Raw genomic sequence first — 22,466 nt, forward strand, 5'->3', positions numbered from 1 at the left:
GATATGGAAGGCCAACATTATGCATGTGATTATTTGACTTTCAGTTTTCTAAGCGCAGAATATAATATATATGGTGCAGTTCACTTACTGTAAATGAACAGTGTAATAAATTGAAAAATGAACATCCTTGAAACCATCATTATAGTCAAGAAATAACACATTGTCAATATGCCAGAGCCCTTAGAACAACCCTTCCCAATTACCTACACCCCTTTAAGCCACAGGCAGCCGCCATCATGTTGTTTATGGTAATCACACCCTGCTTTTTGAGACTGGCGCCTCCTAACTATACGTACTTTATACAACGGAGAATAGATTTACTGTTATTTTACTGTATGTACGTGAAATCATCAAATGGGATTTTTTCATGATGGCTTTCACTCAGCACCATGTTGTTTCAATTGATTTATGTTCTCGTGCATAACTGTAGATTTTTTCCATTGCTATATAATATTCATTTGTGCATAAATATAGAGCAGAATAGGATGGACTAGAATAGAGTAGAATAGAAAGGAAAAGACAAGAAATGGATTGAGTTATTGAGGAATTCCCTGTTTATGGCTAATAAGGACAATGGTGAGGACTTTTTTTACTCTAGTTCGATGCTCACGGTCAAAACACTACTCCTGAGTATATCTCTAGGAGTGGAAATATTGCATTGGTAGGAATGTAAATCTTAAACTCTGTAGCAATGCTATACTGTTTCTACTGTAGTTGTTTCAATGTACATTCTTATCAGCAGTTGAAAGTTCAAACTGTTTTATATTTTTGCCAGTAGTTGATGCTGTCCGATGTTCTCACCTTATGTTGTTTCTTTATAATGAAAATGTTATTGTGTGACTAATTCTAGTGAATTATTAAAACTAAGATGGTCATGGGAATCCCAGATTTATAGCCAATTGGTCAGAAATGCCAATAGCCTGGGTACCCCCAAAGTACAACTGGGGTCTGAAATAAGGGCATTCTTGTTGGAGACTGTGCCCTTTATCTTGTGGGGTCTGCAGGTGGTCACTGTCAGAACTGGATTGCATTACACCCCAATTTGGCTTTTAAGAGAATAATGGGCTCTAATGATTGGCCAATATTCTCAGGACCTGAAAAGCCACAACGTGTAACTAAGAGCTACTGCACCTGAATGCAATGTAACAGCAATGGTGGTAGTAACTTAATTTTTAAAAATCAGTTGCACAAATTCAAGATAAGAAGGAGGTGATTTTGAATGCTTCTGTCTTATATCCCTGATGGCCTTTGCTTATTTCAGGGGTTCCTTTCACATATTTTTTGGAAGAGTTCTCTAGATGCCCTTCATATCTCACTCCTTTACAAGATTCTCCAGGAGGAGCCTTTCCTGACCCCAGTTCAGTGTGCGTTGATATCTGATTGGTTTCCCCATGCCATGCTAGCTAACAATCAATCAGACTGTTTTCTGTTTTTGTTTTTTTTGCCGCGCCACGTGGCTTGTGGGACCTTAGTTTCCCCACCAGGGATGGAACCCGTGCCGCCTGCAGTGGAAGCACGGAATCCTAACCACGGGACCACCAGGGAATTCCCTAGACCGGTTCTTAATATTAAAACTTTTCAGGAGCTCCCCTGACTTAGGAGACATTGGAATTGCTGTCATGACTTAAAGATCCTTCATAATTTGGATCCTGCTTGTTTTTCCAGAGTTACCTTTCTATTCTCACTCAAACTGCAGTGTTCCTACACTGAATTTAAGTTTTTCAAATGACCCATCCTTTTGTCAAAAGAAGTGGTTTTATCTGCACAAAATGGTCTTCACTCACTTATTTCCCTAGATATGAATACACAAAGTAGCTTGTAAACACTCTAATTTTAATTTAGAGCTAGGTAAATAGGTGACTTTACTTAGTAACTGCTGAGGGTTATGGGTTTTAAATAACCTATACAATTAGGGACTTTTTATAAGTTTCAATTTTCTGTGATTATTTTAAAAATACATTGATTTAGTGGATAAATACCTAAAATTTGAAAAACTATAAGGTAAATCCCAAAGTTCTCTGAAATATATCATAGCTAAAATTTGAGTTACACTTTCCAACAAGACAAAAAAGTATTTCCAAATTATTACTCAGTCAATACTGCTTATAGGTTGTTATCCAGGTGTGTGTGTGTGTGTGTGTGTGTGTGTGTGTGTGTGTGTGTGTGTGTGTAGGGTCTAGTAAATGTCCTCGAGATGATATGATGGGTAGAGGGATTTGCTTCCTTTTTTTCTAGCATTAAAGCCCTGGGTATCCCCATGGCTGTGCATGAGGAAGGCATCCCTGTGGCTATGTGTGAAGTTTAAAAGCTTTATTCTTGTTTTGTAAGTTTCTTTAAGCATAGCAACATTCAGAGATGAACCTAAAAGCAAACTAACTTTTAAGCTTGGAGTTCTGCTATGAAGATTACTTTCTTTGGTAAAGAGAATACACAATAGCGTCTGAAAACAGGTCTCCATAGGCACATTTTAGGATTTGAAAGACTTTCTTTTTTTTTTCTTTTTCTTAGGAAAGCTGTTTAGAAGCCTAAATAACTAACTCTAGTGTAAGAGAAGAAGAGCTCACCAACTTTGGAAAGTAGGAAAAGTACCTTACATTTCCTGTCTTCCATCCACAACTCAGCTGACAGAATGGTAGCCATACCACCTAGGATCAAAATCGCTAGTTTTCTAAATACCAATTTCTAGGTATTAGACAACAACAAACATTTTCAACACATCAGTTTGTCATATTAATTTAACACATTTTGCGGCTTTCTCATCCATATTCATTCTGAATATATTTTTCTCCTTTACTAAATTTGACACCTCCTATGTACCCCTTCAGATCCTTTGGTCTTTCTCACCTGACTGTTACTTCAGCTATTATGTGGGGGGGCTCCAATCACTTTTTGACAGCATCTTTCCCTGTTTCCATACTGCAGCACATCTTACATTCTACCCCCAACCCATCTCGGTTGATGTGAAAAGTTATAGAAGCCCTCTCTGTGCTCATGCATGCACAACCCAGAGATGGAGGTGAGTTAATATTACACAGGGTATTTAACATTGATCAGTAGAGAATGTGGCCTAATAAAGAAATGATCACCCCTTTCTCCACCCTCTATGAAGGACAATTTTAAGATGTATTACATATTGCTTCTCTGATGGTCCTGAAAGAACAAGCAACTAGTTTCCGACAGGAAAGGCCAACTCAACGAGACAACATTGTCATGGCTCTCCTGTTCCCCTTTCGCTTCTTAATTCCCTTTTCCCAGGATAATATTCCCCCCATTTTCCCCTTACATATACATTTATCTCAGGCTCTTATTTCTAGGAGACCAAACTAAAATATTCATCATTTCATCTGATGAATCATTATGTATTTTAAGTTTTACTTATTAAAAAAATTGCAAACCTGGGCTTCCCTGGTGGCGCAGTGGTTGAGAGTCCGCCTGCCGATCCAGGGGACACGGGTTCGTGCCCCAGACAGGGAAGATCCCACATGCCGCGGAGCGGCTGGGCCCGTGAGCCATGGCCGCTGAGCCTGTGCGTCCGGAGCCTGTGCTCCGCAACGGGAGAGGCCACAGCAGTGAGAGGCCCGCGTACCGCAAAAAAAAAAATTGCAAACCTGTTATTCCCAGGAACACTGCTTGTATCAGAGCTTTGGTCCAGAGCCTCCTTATTTCTGACAGTAGCCTCCCGGTTTCCCTTTTACACACTCCCCAGATTCTTTTCATTACCATCAATGTTATCTTTCAAAAACTGCAAACCCTGCCCACACCTCACTGCATCTACTGTACTCTGATTAACATTGTAGACATTTAGCATGGTAAACCAGTCAATGGCTGCTTCTCTAGCCTCATGCCCTGTTCTCAGGCATGTAGATATTATGTTTGTAGGTAATAAAAACTTCTAGAAAGATAAGATGGGGCTATTTCATAAATAGTTCTCTTTGCTATGGTAGGTAACTGTTAATCAGGAGACATAGGTATACGTTTGGCAACATTTGTGTGCGCATCTGTGCACATGGCCGCAAGAGCATCACCCCCTGTCTGGTATACTCGTCAGCCTCAAAGCATAGTCAGATATTACTCGCTCCGAAAAGTCGGCCCTGATCACCTCACTTGATGTAGATTTATTATTATTATTATTATTTGCGGTACGTGGGCCTCTCACTGCTGTGGCCTCTCCCATTGCGGAGCACAGGCTCCGGACACGCAGGCTTAGCGGCCATGGCTCACGGGCCCAGCCGCTCCGCGGCACGTGGGATCTTCCCGGACCGGGGCACGAACCCGTGTCCCCTGCATCGGCAGGCGGACTCTCAACTGCTGCGCCACCAGGGAAGCCCTTGATGTAGATTTCAGCACTCCTTTCTCTGTGCTAGTCTGTACCTGCTCTTCCATCTGTTATATCACAAATCCTTTTTTATCTTCTTCCAGATATTTGTTGAGCTGTGTGTGTTCACCATCAAACTGTTTAAAAAATATTTTTCTTTTTTAGTACATTGCTATGCCAGTAGTTTACACATATTTTATAAGCACAGGTTAATTCTACATCTGTCTGGCATACTTTCTAAGAAATTACTTTCTACGTGTGGTAGGCGCTTGGATAAAATGACATATAGTAGACCTCTTGTTGTCCATTGTGCTAAAAATTGAAAAGAAGTGACAAGTAAGGGAGAGTCCTATACAGTCAATTATATCTAACATTGCCCTTTAGAGTTTCTCTATAAGCAATGGTGAGAGGCCAGTCATACATGAAACACTGAGGAGGTGTCATGGCGTTATCACAAAACCGGTAATACGAGTAGTGTGAGCAGTAAGCAATCCAGAGAAAGCAATAAATAATTGAGAGGCAGGAAGTATTGATTTTTACTGGGGTGTTTTGAAAGGTTTATAATTGAGGGGTGGCACAGGCTATTTTGTTGATGTTGCAGAATTAATTCAAAAATCCAAAAGCAGTATCCAACACGTGACAGAACTGTTAATACTTAGTACACATTGGTACGTAAAAGATATATACCATGATAGAAGGGACAGAGGAATTCAAATAGAGTAGATCAATAAATTGGTATTGAGTGGAACTCAGTGGATTCTTAATAAGTACTTAAAAGTACTGAACTACGATAAATCTATTAAATAACAAGGTGAAATAACATTTTAAATGGTGAAACACTTATTTTATCAGTTATATAAAGAATTTGATGCTTGCCTACTATTATATTATTATACAGTTTTTTGAGATTCTGGAAAATTAAATGCACAATAAAATTATTTAAAATCTTATTGAAACTTCACAAAGGAAAAATTAAACTATCTCTTTTTTTACTGATGACTTGATTACATTTAAAAATAAAACCCAAAGGATATATATAATAAAATTAAGTTGAATTAAGATAGAATGATAAAATATCTTTATATAAGCTGAAAATAAATCATTGCATGTTCTATTTAAAAAATAAGTACCTAGAAACCAAAATTTGAAAATAAAATAAAATCTTGATGAAAGGCATGGAACGAGTTTTGAACAAATGTGAAGAAATTATGTGCAATTGGATAAAGATATAGTATAAATATACAAATTAAATAAAGTTACAATAAAAGTGTTAAATTTTTAAAGTAGATGATTTTGAAAGTTTATGTAAAAATAAATGCATAAGAATTGCCAAGACAGTTATTAAAAAATAATATATTAAAAAAGGTAAACATACTGTGACAGACACTGATAGGTGGCTTCACAACTGATTCCAAATTTCTTTTCCATTAATTGACTTCCACTCTCCTGATTAAAAAAATAAGGACTTTTCTAGCCATCACATTCTTAAGTGTATGCATGGTAACTACATCTGCCCAATGAGACAGATCTAACAAGTAATATTGAGGGGTTTTAGCAAGACATTTCTCTTTGATTAAAGATATGTCCACAAGTAATATTTAAAATTCTTACCTAATAAATAATTTAGGCCAATCAAAAAAATTAAATTAAAAGGTATGCCCAATAATTAAGGTCTCCCTTATTTCTTTTTTCTCCACAGTCTATTTTCCCTTTAGATGAGGTAAAGTGAGCATCAAAGTGTTATCTATAGATCGCTTTTTGACCTCATGAACTGTGGTTAAAAAATAAAGTTCCATGTGTTTTTATCCCCTGTTATTTGAGGTTGTGTTACTCCATTTATTATTAATTCAAGAAATATTTAAGGAGTTTTAATTAAATGGTAGAAGTATATGAAACTGAAATACTAGTTAGCAAAGCAGAAAAAAAAAAATTTCTGCCTTCACCGAACTTAACCTCTTGCATGAAGAAAAACCATAACTGGCAACTGATGGAGACTCTGTCATCAAAATAATATAGGATAAGGACTCATTTTCAGCCAAGACGGAATAACTGAAATTGAATTCGTCATTCTGCCTTAAACAGTTAAAAAAGAGTGCAAAGTATGTGAACCAACAGTTTTCAGAATTTGGACGGGGCATGTCAGTGATCCCTGAGAAACAGGAACAAATGAGAGAAATGAAAACATATGATCATGCTACAGTCTGTATATTAATGTGCATAGGAGCTTTATGGTAAAAACCAAAAACTGGAAAGGAAAATATTTCTCCATCAGGTGAATAAACAATTTGTGGTATATCTATAGTACAGGATGCTAGTTAGCAATAAAAAAAAGCATTAACTATTGATACACTCAGTAGCCTAGATGAACCTCAAAATAATTACACTGAGTAAAAGTAGCCACACCAAAAAAGTATGTACTGACATACTGTATGATCCCATTCACATACGTTTCTAGAAAATGCAAACTAGTCAACAGTAATAGAAAGCATATTAATGGTGCCTGGAGAGTGGGGGAAGTAGAGGGAGAGAGAGGGATAACAGAAGGACATGAGGGAAATTTTGGTAGTGATGGATATATTTGTTATCTCAATTGTGGTGATAGTATCATAAATAAATATTTATCATTGTTTTCAATAGTGTTCAAATTATATATTTTAGATACTGCAATTCATTCTACATCAATTATACATTTAAAAAGCTGTAGAGAATACTGTCAAGTCCCAAATGCCCACAAGTTTCTCAGAAGATGGTGTCTTCCTCTTTGTATCCACTGCCTAATGGCCTTCAGAAGCTTCAAATTCTATTAAAAATTTTTCTTTTCAAATAATAATAGCTGACAGTTACTATGATTTTACTATGTGCCAGACAGAGAATAGTGCTCTGCAAACATTGTCTTTGCAGGAATACTCCACTGTTTAGAACACAGTTTCTGAATCCAACTTTACATGTGTATAAATACATATATAGAGAGGGAGAGTATATATTTTATATATTTATGTATAAAATACATATTTGTAAATATATATATGCACACATACATACATATGCATCTATCTATATATTGCAAGATTATACAAATTAATAATTAGAACTGAATTGGGAATCCAGAAAATAATTAAATACATACACTTATTAGAAAGAAAATTTGAATTTTCTTTTCAATGGTTAAGAATACTGTTCCATAAACAGCACTTGATACAACTGACAAGTCATGTGAAAGATAAAAATGTTGATTTAAATTTCATATCAGATATAACTAATTTCTAGATGAATTATATTAAAGAATAGACATTAATAAATCATTAAAAAGTGAAGGTGATTGAGTGCATAGCAAAATGAAGTGGAGATAACGAATACAATAAAGATTTAAATGATATTTTGAGATCTACATTTTTAACAAAACAGTCACTGTTTATACAATTCATTTAAACCCTGGTTGGCTTCCAAGCATTTAATTTTCTGGTCCAATTATACTAGTGAAAACAAGTAAATCTTACAATAAAAAACATGCAAACATTTCTGGCATTAGTGACATTTTCCAGATAATACATGTACAGAATAAGTCCTTTTAATTTGAATTTCTTCCAAGAGTGACATACAATTTTGAAGAAAAAAATTATGAAACATGCAATTAAATTCACTTTGAAAACTCACCATCGAAGTTTCCAAATTTGATATTTGTCTTTAATTTCATCTTTCATGTTTTTAATACGGTTTTGTTTCGGTTCATTAACATTGAATACATGAAATTTTAAGGGAACATATTTATTTTGGTCTTCCAGAACAAGCTAAATGCAATCTGCCAGTTTGTTTTGTAAATAGGGCATACTCACATCTTGCACATACTCCATATTCATGTTCTTCTTAAGACATTTTACATATGGTGAGCCACCTATGTAGACTAGTGAAAAAAAATGAGTTTGTTTGTTTTTTTAATAGGATATATCACTGAACTTCCATGTTGATTCCGTGCATACTTATGGGCCGCTGACAATGTGCACAGGGACATGCACCATTTCTCTTCTTGCAAATTTGAGTTCTTATTCAGTTCTCTGAGAACATAAAGCCATGTGTTGATATTTGTATGTCTGACCAAAGCAATCATATGTTTTCATATGATTTATTTTTCTGTGTCTTCCAATAGACAGTTATGTATCACTGTCTTTCTCCTAATTTGAATGAAATAAATAATATTTAATCTAACTGAATAATGTGGATAATACCTAAAAATAAACATACATTAAACATTTTCCAAGTAGCATATTGATAGAATATAGAAATGGGCAATGTAGTAATAGAAGTTTTATAGAAATATGATATTTGCTATCATAGTCGTTGTTGGGATTTAAAAATATCTTCACTGCATTATGTCTATCGTTTGGCTTAACTGAGGCTGGTATCCTGCACCGTAAATATGGCTACTGTCTCTGAAAACTTACACCAACTCTGCTCACTTAAGAAACTAAAAGATGTAAATACCAAACTGATCCTTTCTATCTTTGCTATCAGCATTTACTTAGATATAATCCCATGTGTTTATACCATCTATATTTTGTAAATATAATAATTTTTAATTTCATTTCTATCATTAGAATTTACCTTTACCGGAAATGACATTTTTAAAAAATATTGCCTTATAATGAATCTCTTCTGTCACATTGATAAGGTCCAGTTGACTTCTTTGTCAGATTAGCTCCACATAAACAATGAAAACATAATAGATGGAACTACCTTTCCTTCCCACGCACTCTGGCATGGTCCATTTGTAAATCATAAGCGCCAGCAATTTTTGCAAATGCCTTTGATATTCTACATGTACATGTAAATGATCAAGAAAGGAAAGGAAAATGTGTTATACTTACTATAGAGCTATGGTGAGTACTTAGAATGGCCTAGATGTTCTACTGACTTATTACACTGGCCTGCCCAGATGTTCGATCAGTCTGAGTGGATCTGCCTGCTGCTATAGCATTATATGGAAACAATCTCAGCATCTAGGTATGTTTAGAAATGGTATGTTTTATGAGAAATAGGTCATATAAGTAAATGGAAAGGTATCTTTTCTTACTTCTAGATTAACCAGAGTAGACCTGTTATCATGGATCAAAACTCAACATTGATAAGTGATACTAAGTCAAATTGTGTTAATTCTAACTTCACTATATGTATAAGCAAACCATATTTTTAGATATTACCACCAGCAGAGTCTATGGTGACTCTCTGGAAATTCTGACAGAAAATGAGTTATCTTGTCCCCAAAACTGACCGAGTGGCTAGACAGATATCACACAGAGTGTTTTACTATTCCGTTTCCTCTGACTGCACAGGTTCAGTAAAAATCAGTTCACTCTGCTATACAGATGAAATTAAATAAACTTTATGACCATGACCATGCTGAAATGTCATAATCAAAGGTGAATTTCCCTTACTCCAGTATGACAAGGCCATTACTATACAGAGTTCAATGGTGTTTTAGTCATCCTGCTATTAAGTGCTATTAAGAAAATACTATAGACTAGATGGCTTAATACTATAGATAATACTTAATACTATAGACTAAATAATACTTAATACTAGATGGCTTAATACTATAGACTAGATAATACTTAATACTATAGACTAAATAATACTTAATACTAGATGGCTTAATACTATAGACTAAATAATACTTAATACTAGATGGCTTAATACTATAGACTAAATAATACTTAATACTAGATGGCTTAAATACTATAGAGTAAATAAACAACAGACATTTATTTCTTACAATTCTGGAGACTGGAAAGTCCAAGCACATGATACAAGCATATTTGGTGTCTGGTGAGGGCCCCCTTCCTGGTTGATAGATGGCTACTTTCTCATTATGTCCTTACATGGCCTTTTCTTGGTGCATGTGTGCAGGGAAGAGCTCTGGTCTCTCTCATCCTCTACTTATAAGGACACTAACCCTTTCATAGGAGCTCCACCTTCATGACCTCATCTGATTAATTACCTCCCAGAGGCGCCCACCTTCTAGCACCATCACATTGGGGGCTAGGGCTTCAAAATATGCATTGGAGGGGGGCACAGACATGTCCCATAGCAAACAGTGTCGTCCCAGACTCGTGTCCACTCGAAGCCCAAGAATGTGATCTTACATGGAAACAGGGTCTTTGCAGGTGTCGTCGCATTAAGATGAGGCATACTGCATTAGCGCAGGCCCTAGTTCAATACTGGTGGCCTTAAAAGAAGAGGGAAATTTAGACGTGGAGACATACAGAGGGAGGATGGTGTGAAGAGACATGGGACACACAAGGTGGAAGACCATATGAGCACCAAGGTGGAGATTGGAGTAAGGAACACCAAGGATTGCCAGCAATTGTCAGAACCTGGAACGGACAAGGAAGAATTCTTGTCTCGAGCCTTCAAAGGAAGAATGATCTTGCATACACCTTGGCTTCTGAATTCAACCTTCCAGAACTGTAAGAGAATACATTTCTGTTATTTTAAGTAGCTCAGTTTGTGGTAATTTGTAACAGCAACCCTAGAAAACTAATAAAATTACTAAGGAAAAAAAACCCCCATATTTCATAACAAATTCCTCCTAGGAACTTGGCCTAGTATCTGTCCTTGCTCGATAGCTTTTAAATTTTCAGACTTACAGTGGTAAAGAACGTTGCCTCTTGGAAGATCAAGAAAACGGATAATTTGTGTAACCTCAGAAAAAGAGGACATCTCTACTTTTCTTGAGTTTGCAGAAGAAGAAGAGCCCCTGGGACAATAGCTTCTGATTCAGGAGGAGGCTTGGAAACAGGACAGGGATAAGGGAAGCCATCCAGAATGCAGCTGTGAACATTTTGCTTAACCTCTAGGTAGAAGCTAACTGGCTGTCTGTAGTAGATATTCACCACTTCCTAAAGGCTCTGGATTTGCTGACCACACTAAAAAGTTTTTCTTTGCTAAGTAATGCCTGTTTTTTCCCTGATCTGAGAAAAACTGGCTGAAGAGAAAAAGATGTTCATGATATGAAAGCTGTGGTCCAAAGTATCTGAAACAGCTACCACTGAAACAGAGTCACCATGGGCCCTTTTAAACACAGGACGTTTATTTTAGTTTTCAGAGTTAGAGTCTGCTCAATTGAAATTTAAAGTTAGAGTAAGAAGGAGGAAAAAGGAATGTCATCATCTTGCCATGAGAGAATAGAATGAGAAAAAAGTGTACAGGAGAAATATGAGATACTAGGTATATTCTATTAACCTTCTTGAATGTTCTAGGCATTAGTAGGATCAGAAATACATTCATCAATTAAAAATTGCTTTCTGTGGGAAAGCATTCTCTCTTTATTTCTATCTGCCAACCCTCAGCACACACACACACACACACACACAAATGTTCCACAACATACATACACAGAAAAAGCATTTGTGAATTCACATTGGGATATATTAATAGAGTTATGCATTTATCCTGCCTAAAAACATTTAAAAGGACCCATAAATGTGTTTGTTTATCATCTGTTTGAGTGAGTTTGAGATGTAAATTTCCATGATTTAGCCATTTCCAGAAGAGAAAAATATTAAAAGTGATACGTCTGACCTTTACTAATTAAATCAACTACTTGCTCTCAAAACTGACTGACTGAAACAATCTTAAATGTATCATGAGTGCGGGTTAAAGGCAGGCGTTTCTGGATGCAGCTGTCACTTCCTGCTGTCGGTGCTGCTGACACTGGTGACTAGATACAAGCTTTTAGTTTGCTCTATCAGCCGCTGCAGTGTGACGTACGAGATGAGGTCTAGAAATAGTCTTACAAACAGTCAACCAGTCTGTCTTTCAAGTTTTCCAGCTCTGCTGCTATACAACCAAGCTTATTATACAGGTCACAAGAATTACCCCTATAAGGGTAATTCATCCACATGGAAAGGGACTACCCTAAAGTTTATCCCTAATTATAAAGAAGTAGAAAATAAATTTAAATGTTGCCTTAATTCTTTGAAACATAAGTACATCTAATATTCATACTATCATAACCTGTTCTAGTTTAACTTTGGTGTATATCTTGCTCGATTCCAGTGGATAGAAAAATTTCTCTTTAGCCCATGCCTTACCTTAATCAAGATACACTTTCCCTCTCAGTATATCGGACAATTGACACTTCCCATTGGATCTTTTCTTTCTTAAATATGACATGTTTGGCATGAAATGCTTCATAATCCATATTTCATGCACAGATTTCATGAAAAAATTGATATAATGCTCTCTTTTGCCCTGAAGATAGATATAGTCAGAGATTATCACTTAAAACTAAACACCTTTTGATAATTCTCATTTTGAAATAACTCTAAGGTCTTTTACAAATAGGAAAGATTTTCTTCTAGAACCACCCAATGTATTATTTTACTTCTGAACTACAGAATATGTCAAGTTGATAATTTACTTCAAGTCATCCTCATATAATGGAGAAAACAGCAAACATGAAGATTTTACAGGACTTTCATAAAAGCCAGCAGAGAAAAGACTTCATAAAGTTTCTGTGAACTTTTTTCCCTTCTCAAAATGCTGAAATTTTGAGGGAGTGGATTTCCCAGGACCTATGATTAATGTTTTATTGACTACGAGTGTGTGATTTACTGGAATTATTATATGATTGTCATATATGTGATTATATAATGATGCACTTCTTAGTGTTACCAGGTGGGTCTCCAGGACCCGCCTGGGGGAAGGTTCTTTTTCCATTTGGGTTCGGGCAGCCTGTGCTGAGACTGAACCAGCGGGAGCTCTATTCCAGGGCCAGACAATGGAGAAGCGGAACTTAGTTCACAATCACCTTCTCCTGGTGGGTGTGAGGGGGTGATCAAGCAAGACTTTTAAAGGTAGGGTTAACGTGGGGGAGCCATAGGTATTAGTTTTCTGGGAAGAGGCAGGGTTCTCCCTGGAACTGGGTGGCAGCTCGTTTTCTTCCTTCTGTGGTCCTGTGTTTCCTGTCATGGCCGCCGTTGGGTGTCATTTGCAGGTTAATATATTAAAATGAGCATATAATGAGGCTCAGGTTACTAGAGGTCAAGATGGTGACTCAACCAAATTACAGCTGGATTTTGTTTTTCTCTTTGGTTTCCTCCTTTTGAGGTTTGGTTCTGCAAATGAAGGGAGCACAGTCAGTTTCCATTCGAGGGAGAGGCCGGGGTACAGGACAACAACCTCAGTGACAGGTAGTGAAAGCGTACCGTTAATGTCGTTATTAAAATATTAATATATTCTTAATAATGTAGACTTGTAACCCTCAAATTAATATAGTTCTTTTCACCATGAATTTCTCAGTTTAAATATATAGAAAGTAGCATAGAATATTAAGTTACCCAAATTGTCAAATTGATGATGGCAGAGTGAAATACTAATGAAAAACATTTCAGAATCACCCGGTTGGTTGTGTTTGGCATACGTATTGTCTCACTTAGTTTTTTAAAAATTAATTAGTTGGTAATATAACAATCAGAAGTTTTAAAATAAACATCTAGACTTTGGCTTTAATTAAACTTTAAATGATCTGGGATCCCTCAGCCCACATTCTAGCATGAAAATTTAAAGGACCCGAAGAGCAATACATTCTTAGACTGAAATTTCAGAATTCTATCCTGACACTAAAACAGTATATTTCTCCTTAAACCTGGCCTACAGCCCTCATTTTTAATTCCTGTCTGGTAATTGCAAGCATGGTATTTCAACTATTAAATGTAGGTGTCATTGATCTTTTATTGGAAGGTTTATAGGTACTGAATTAGTAAACTAGCTCTTGGGAAAATTAATCAGTAATTTATAGCAATTCAAACGTCATGTAATCATCCCCTCATTATCTGAAATTGTTCGGTGAGAAACATAATCAAAATATACTTTTTGGTATTTTATTTATTTTTATATTTTATAACATTTTTATAATTTACGTCAATAATAGCTTTATTTTCATTCCTCCAAATATCTTTGAGATTTGAGTTTCGTCACATTCATATTTCATAACCAACACTTTGTTCCAGATGGTATTAAGGGACACATAACAACAGCTCATAAAAAGAAAGAAAAAAGATGAACCGGTTTGCAGGGCAGAAGTTGAGACACAGATGTAGAGAACAAACGTAAGGACACCAAGGGGGGAAAACCGTGGGGGGGTGAGGGGGGTGGGATGAATTGGGCGATTGGGATTGACATGTAGACACTGATGTGTATAAAATGGATGACTAAGAAGGACCTGCTGTGTAAAAAATAATAATAATAAAAAAAAGAAAGAAAAAGACTTGGGTAACTCATTAAGAGAAGTTAGGACTGTGAGAAACCCTTCTACATACAGACCTGATATCGTTCTCAGCCCGGAAGCACAGCACCATAGAGGGTGTTTCTGGGTGTCAGGATGATGAGATGTGGGTGTTACTGGCTTGCTGACCTTTTGTGAACAATCAGGGAGGCCAGATCTCCTACAACGCTATGTCCATTATAACAAAGAATTATCTTTGTTCAGCAGAGCTTGTGAATGCCCTGAATATCTTAAGACGGTGCTTTTCAATCATTACTATGTTTAATGCATCACCTGCAGATCTTGTTAAATTATCATTTCTAACCAGCTCTCAGGTGAGACCCATGTTGTTAATCCTTAGACTGCATTTTGAGCCACCAGTCAGGGGTCATTAACGTATGTGAAAAACTGTTTATAAATTTTAGAGGTAAGAAACTAGTTCTGTTTTGCATATAAATGCAAACTCTTTTTAACAGGGTTCTTATGTACTCTGAATTTCCCAGGAATGCGAATACCTGACAAATGGAAGAAAGATTGTACTTTGTTCAGACTTTACCAAAGATTGTTTCATTTCAGAAAAATTACATCATCAACAACAGCAATGCTGCTGCTTCTGTTTGTAATAAAACACACTGTATGAGTCTTGATAGTGGCTGCCACAACAATAGTAATTCTTCCTATAAGTGAAAGCATTTGACTATTTCATTAGGTATAATAGGTAATTGTGCCTACAGACTTACATATTAAAATGCTCATTTTATGATAAATTCCTTTTATTTTTCTTTATAATTACATTGATTTTTTAAAAACTATGTGTATATATACATTTTTTCTATAAATTTTATTTCTTAATAGGAAATGGAGTATAAAAAAGTATTTTTGCATAAAAGTGGGGCATTGAGTTTCAGAGAGCCAAAATCCACTGTCTAATGCAGAGGGTTTTTGTTGTTCTGCTCTGCTTTGTCTTTCTAATTCTTTAAATAATTGGATTTAAGGTATAATAAACCTACCGATTACGGTTTTAAGTCATGTAATGAAGAGTAATCTTATCAGGGTACCTCTCTAAATTCCCCAGCAATTAGTACAGAGGTATTTCCCCCTAGGCTCTTTTACTGAATGTGTTACCAAGCAAGAGCTCACTGCCAGACATGCGTAGCAGCCAAGGCCATGGCAGCAACTTCTGAGAAAAGAGCTTTATTCTGAGGTCGACAGCCAAGGAGACAGAAGACAAGGCTCTCAAATCTATCTCCTCGATTCAGGGTTGGGGCGAAATTTAAGGGTTTAGGGGAATTTCACACTTGGAAGCTGATTGGCTAGTCTTGAATCAGTTCATCTGGCTTCTGCTGGAAGACAGATTTTCCTTATGGGAGGACTTGTTGCTTCCTAAACGGCTCAGGTGGCAACATTTCTATTCTTTAAGTTCCGTAGACTGAAGATTCTTGGTTTGGTGGGTCATCCAGGAGACGTGGGTTCCCCTCTTACACAAGAGTGTAAGGCCAACTGGCCCGAGGTAGGGGAACACAATCAGATTCACAGGTTGCATCAGACCAAATTCTCCGGACCACCCAGTTCCAGAAACTGACCTGGGGACTTTGAACCCAGCCCAGCCTTCCCGCCTTTCGAGGGGCGGGACTAACGGTCCCCCAGGATACCGGAAAAGACCACCAAATAAGGAATACCCTGCGCCCTCCCAGATTCACCACACCCCTTTCCCTTCTTCCCCTATAAAATCTTGCCCAACCCTCGCCCGGGTGCGACTTCTCTGGCCGCCTTTCTCTCGGACCAGTGAACCTCGCCCGGGAGCGCTCCCTAATAAAGCTCACTTGAAGCTTTCCTCTGTTTCGCGGTGCCGTTTGTTAAGATCCGACCTTACAATGAGCAGGGCTGTTTCTGCAAAATAATGCAAGGCTTTGATTAATCAACAGCCTGTTTAAGGGGACAAAACCAAGTTTAAGCTTGTCAGTGTTTTAAGTGCTATTTCAAAAGGACCAGCAGTATTGGTGTCACCTGGGAGTTTTTTTCTTTTAGAAAAGCAGAATCTCAGGCTCCACCCAGATCTCCTGAGTCCTAATCTACATTTTACCAAGATGTCCAGGCAGTTTGTATTGCACATAACATTTGAGATACACCGCCCTACCCTAAATACTGGTACCAGCAGCAGTCCTGGCCCCCTCTCTCCATTTTGTGCACCAGAATCTGCAAAGCTTATGTAGTTCAGCCTGCATCTTCTGCATGTTGGCGTGTTACTATAGCCCATCCTTCCCTGAATGTGAAGGAAGTCTGCAGCATGGGTTATCTTCTGTTTTATTTTGGGCAGTTGGAGATCGTTGTTTCCATAGGGAGGAAATTGGGAGATGGTAGGGGCAATAACAGGGTGGCAGGGAGGGGCTGTCAGGTGGGCCTAATATGTCCCGTAAGAACAAGTGATGGAGCCGGGGTGCGCCCCTGCCTCACGGGGGCTCTCGCCTCCGCCAGCAGCCCTGGCCTTGTTCATTACTATCGCTTCTCCAAGCAACAGCAGGACACAGAAGTTGACAGTTTACCCAGGTTCGTGTTTCCTTTCTTGCAGGAGATTTTCTCTTATAAATAAATAGTTTTTTTGGTCCCCTTTAAAAATTTGAAATACAGGGTTTGAGTAAATCTTTTCTCCCCCATTTCCCCTCTCCAACTCTCTAAGGATGACTGCTAAACCTGTATCACCACATCTAGGCAAAACTTCACTGCAATAATCCTTAATCACATAGGGTCTTTAATTGAACTAGGAATTCCTCCCTTGTCCTGTACTTGCCCTCAAAGGAAACCAATCTTCCTTAATACCCAAGACACAGGAATTTCTCATTACACTAAATAATGGGAGACTTTACCTCACGCACAATAACACAAAACAAACACAAAAGCACTAACCTTAATGATTCTAAAGTACTTTCCTCTGTCCACTTTATCACAACGGGGGAATACATGGGAAGAGGCTGTCATCAAGGCGAGTTTAAGGTAATTTTCTGGAGTGATCTCTGTGAAGAACGAGGGGAAAGATGTCTCTACCTGGTATGGTCCACTAAAGAGGTAAATACAGGAGAATGTCAAGGACAAAGGGGATGGGTGCTACCTGCAAAGTTTGAGGTTATTGTCTAATTTGAGACTGGATCAGAAATAAGGATTCCTGACTCTCCATCAGATTCGTCCTGGAATTTAGGTTTAATGTCCTTTATATCAACTTTTACATCAACTTGAAATCTCTTGATTATCCTCAATAGTGACTAGATAGGAATGAGGAAAAGCTAATGGACAGGAAAATATTATTTGTCAATTTCCATTTCCTGAATTCTTTTGAGGAAAACTTTCCATTATTTCTAGGTTTCTTACATGTTTATTTTTGTTTTGTTTTTATTTTTGTTTTATTTTGCTTCCCTAAATCTCTCCTATTTAAAACCTTAGAAATAAAGAGGTTTTAGCCATACTTCTAAGTAATCATTTAACTCAAATTTCACTCAAAATATGTATACATTTGTGGTTCACAGCTGTTAGTCAAGCAAGGCTCACGCAGGCTGCTGCTGGCTGTAATACACACACTGTGGTTGTGATTACACATCTGGCAGTACAGTTTGTTCAGACTGAGCCAACTGACATGTTTTGGTCCTCTAGAATCATGCTATCTAATAGCTAAAACATAGATGATTAAATTGCCCTGCAATAACTGTTAAAGAAGTTCTGGAATCATTGATTATGAACAATAATAAAAGGAAAAATACATAGCCTCTTAGTTGTAGCTTCCTACTGCTGTAAGTGTGAAGAGGCATTTTATATCCTCAGAGGAAACGTATGTGTCAGACTTTTTTGTTGTTGTTTTCTATGCCCCCTACACACTCCTGAGCCTACCTGAACATGGCACCTTCAAGCTGACTCTTACACCTCCAGTGAAGAGATCCGCTGAAATATTGCTCCCTTAAAGATATATATAGATATATAGATTTAGAATCTGCTCTATTCTACTGAGTCAATCCCTGTTTATGTCTAGCTAATGTCATGTGGGTCACGAACACTCTAAGACACAGGAGGAAATCCAGCTGTGTTTAAACGTATGTATGTAGCCATGTATGACTTTCAGGGAGCATGTAAATACCTTGTCAGAGCAATCAGATCCTCCCATTCATACAGCAGGTTCTTGCCTGCGTGCATTAGCCCGTTTGTCCTTGGGCTAATGCACGCAAGCAAGAACCTTTTTATCCCTTTTGTAGACAAGACCAGTAATTCGTGAGAGAGCTGGGAGTAGAAAACAGTCCTCCCTTTCCCCAGCAGATTATTCTTGCCACTAGGTTATATTGACGCCTTGTACACATATAGCCATTTCACTTGCACACTGAAACAGATCAGTATTTTTTATTGAGTTTGACATTTTGAAATGTAACTACAATAGCTTACCCTGTAAACAGGAAGTGACCGTAAAACAGATGTTCTTATTTAGGGAGCATGTTACCAAAAGAGCAAAACACTAAATTTGTCCTTGCTGTAATTGTGTCATTTCAACCAAGAGGAAAAAGTCAGAGTCCTAAGACTGAAGAAACCCTGATAGGAAAATTATACCATCATTCAATGTTATAAGATGTCACCTGAGGAAAGAATGTGATTTAAGCTTCAACACTGCTCCCATGTGATATGAATACCAATTTCCAAATTCTGGTGTACAATTACTGAGTTCTGAAGTCTTCCAGTATGTATGGAAGTAAAGATTTGTGCGTGGTTTTTAATGAATTAGGGAAAAGACTCATCCTTAAACTCTGGAAGCTAATGACTATGTTTTTAAGTTTTGTTAAAATTAATCCTGTGCATTCATTAATCATGAGCTTTTGTCTGTGAAAGTCATGCAAATGATTTTTCATTTGTTTAAAAAAGACAAATTTAGCATGAAGCCAGTCAATTCTGAAAGCAAAATTTATCAATTTATCATGAATGTACATGTTGAATGGATTAACTATTGAAAAGTGTTTAAATCGTTTTTAGAATGATAAAGCAAGTATTTTCAAGTACTTTATCTTGCGATAATAATTATGACTATCCTGTGATGCCTCCCAAGGTAATCTACACTCAATCACAGCCCCTCAGAAAGGGTGGATACGGGGACCATACGTGCGCCTAATGGATTAATTTACATGGTCACAGCAGATGGAGTCATGGTGGATGACTGACCCACGTTGGGGCAAAGTATTTGGAATGAGCACGTTGACAGATTTGATCAGTTACGTATCAGAAGCCAAATAGCGTATGTGATTTTTTTAAGGTTATAAGTAACAGTGCCTTTTGGAGAAGCCATAATAATGACACATGACCAACTGGAGTTGAGATCAGATAGTGCTCATTTGTTTAGAGAGGAAAATGAATCAAACACAGAAGGAAATGCTGTATTGAGAGACTCCATAGCTCTGCTGGAGATAATATTGACTTGGTTCTTACCGCTCAAGAGTAAGTCCCAGTGTGATCTGTCTGTACTTAATTTCCAGTTCCTAAATGATGTGGCATCTACTAATTCTTCCTTGTGAAAAAAAGTAAAAAATAAAAATTTACTCCATTACTTAAGCCAACTTGACTGGGATAGTATTCTATATGTAATGACTATAATATTCCAAATGTTCTTGAGTCAAACACATTCAGATATGTAATTTCAAAACTGTATTTCTAGAACTGACTTTATTTTTAACTTTGATTTTGCCTAATGGCAGAGAATTTAATCTAGACACTTGAGCTTTCAATTAAATAGTCTTCTCAGGATATATAAATTAATGATAGTCAATTTAGGAACTTCGTTTCAGTATTACCTGCTATTCTTGTCATTAGTGTCCTGCAGAGAAGCATGGACCTACCTAAGTAGCCTCCCCAAGAATGTACTTAGGGAACTGGGCACATGCCAGCAGTGGGCATTAGAATGGACCAGAGACTCATCATATTTCTGAATAAGGGGGTTCTGGGCTGGCATCAGCCACTGATTTTCTCATCACTTTGGAAGTAAGATGTCTCATACTGGCCCATACAAGTGAGTCATTCTAACTTGCTGGGTGAAAACTCTGATTCCCCTGGTGTATTTGGTTACAAATTTTATCTACTCTGAGGTAGTGACATTATGGTGCATTTCTCTAATGTGCTACTCCTTGATTCAGGGGATGATGAAACACACTTCAATTATTACTAGCTCCTAAGTTTATCAGGAAAAGTTAGACTTCTTTTTCAGGTACTTAAAAAGCACAGAAATCATAAGGAGAGGGATTATCAAGGGCCACCTCTCATATGTAGTTGCAACATAACCTTCTTGGGTATTCTCATCAGACAGTGAAATGGAAATTTTCTATTCTAGTTCCTCACTTAAAATTCTCTTTTCTCAGATAATCCCTAAAATTTGGAGATCTTTCTTATCTCACAAGATTTTATTGGTTACACTTGCAGTATCAGAATGGAGTCTTTGATCCCAAGGAACTTGTTATTTTATTCTTCCCGTATTTCCTGTATTTATTTATAACGTATCAGAAAACCATTAAGCATCAATTAATTGAAAAGCTAAAAGGCATTATAAAACCACTAATGAGCTGTATTCAGGAGTATAGAATTGTAACAAAACGATATGTATGTTCTGACTTTTGTAAAGGTGTGTATAAGCAACCACCCCATCAATGGCAATAACCAAAAGAGGGGAGGATTTAAAAAAAAAAACGTATTGACTATAAGAGAAAGATTAAGAATAATGAGAGGAAATGAGAGACAGCAGCTGTTGCCATTTATGTTGGGATAATCTTTATAAGAGTAAAAGGTGAACAGAAGTTTTGATTGTCCTTCAAACTTCTTATCTATTTCCATAGATTTCAGCAATAATCATCCCATGACCACAGTGGGTAGTGATAGCCATTTAGTGAAATAAATCAGAGCAGTACATAAGCATCTTACTTGCTTTTTTGTTCTAGTCTCAGGAAGCAAATTGCCTGAACATGTCACGTTATTTTTCACTCCACCTTACTTGTTCACCTCTCCACCCTCTACAGACATTCTGGGTTCTGAGACTATTAAAGGAAACCTAAGGCCAATAGTTCAAAACAAGTAATTTTCATCTATTAAGAAGGGGAAATGGATGAAATATAAACGTTTGTTTTGCACCTTTTATTCTTTTCTCTGACTGATTCTTTGTGAAAACTGTGTACCCTAAACACAGTAATAGACTTAAAAGGGATCACAAGACACTCTATACCTATAATTCATCTCATTGAAGATGCATGATTTATATATTGCCTGTATCTAAAAGCATTCAAGAAATTTAATGCAGCTCAACTGTAAGAAGCATAAACATTATTAAAATTAAGTGATGTAACTAGTAATGGTAAACCAATAATTTATTGGTATGATTATTATTCTTTCTCACAAGTAAATTTCTATATTCAGGGTTAAAGAGGTTATATCTCTAAAATGCTACAGAAATACCCAATAGAAAAAGAAGGCATCAAGGGATGTTACAAAAACTTTAGTCCAGTTATCTGAACTACAATGTAATAGAAATATGTTTTATTAGTATTTTAATAATATGATAAAATATAGGATTTTACATGTTAATTTATAGAATATTTTAACTTTAAAGAAACTTTACCCTCAGAATCTTCTGATTGAAATTACTTTATTAAAAAGCAGAAGAATAAAATTTGCTATAAAATTAATTAAAATAGTCAAGAGAGTTTGTGGGAACAGAGACATGACATTATAAATTATACATAGCCACCTTTAAACTCTTGAAAAATCATGTTTTAAGAGATCACTTCCCGGTAATATGACTCAAGATTGATCATCATTCTCTTTTTTAAAGGAAATTATGAACATTCTAGAGCATGTTGAGGGAATTTTAACAAGGGTTTAGTGTGTAGT

The sequence above is a fragment of the Grampus griseus genome (genome assembly GCF_964374135.1).
Source record: "Grampus griseus genome assembly, chromosome: 21".
Lineage (NCBI taxonomy): Eukaryota > Metazoa > Chordata > Mammalia > Artiodactyla > Delphinidae > Grampus > Grampus griseus.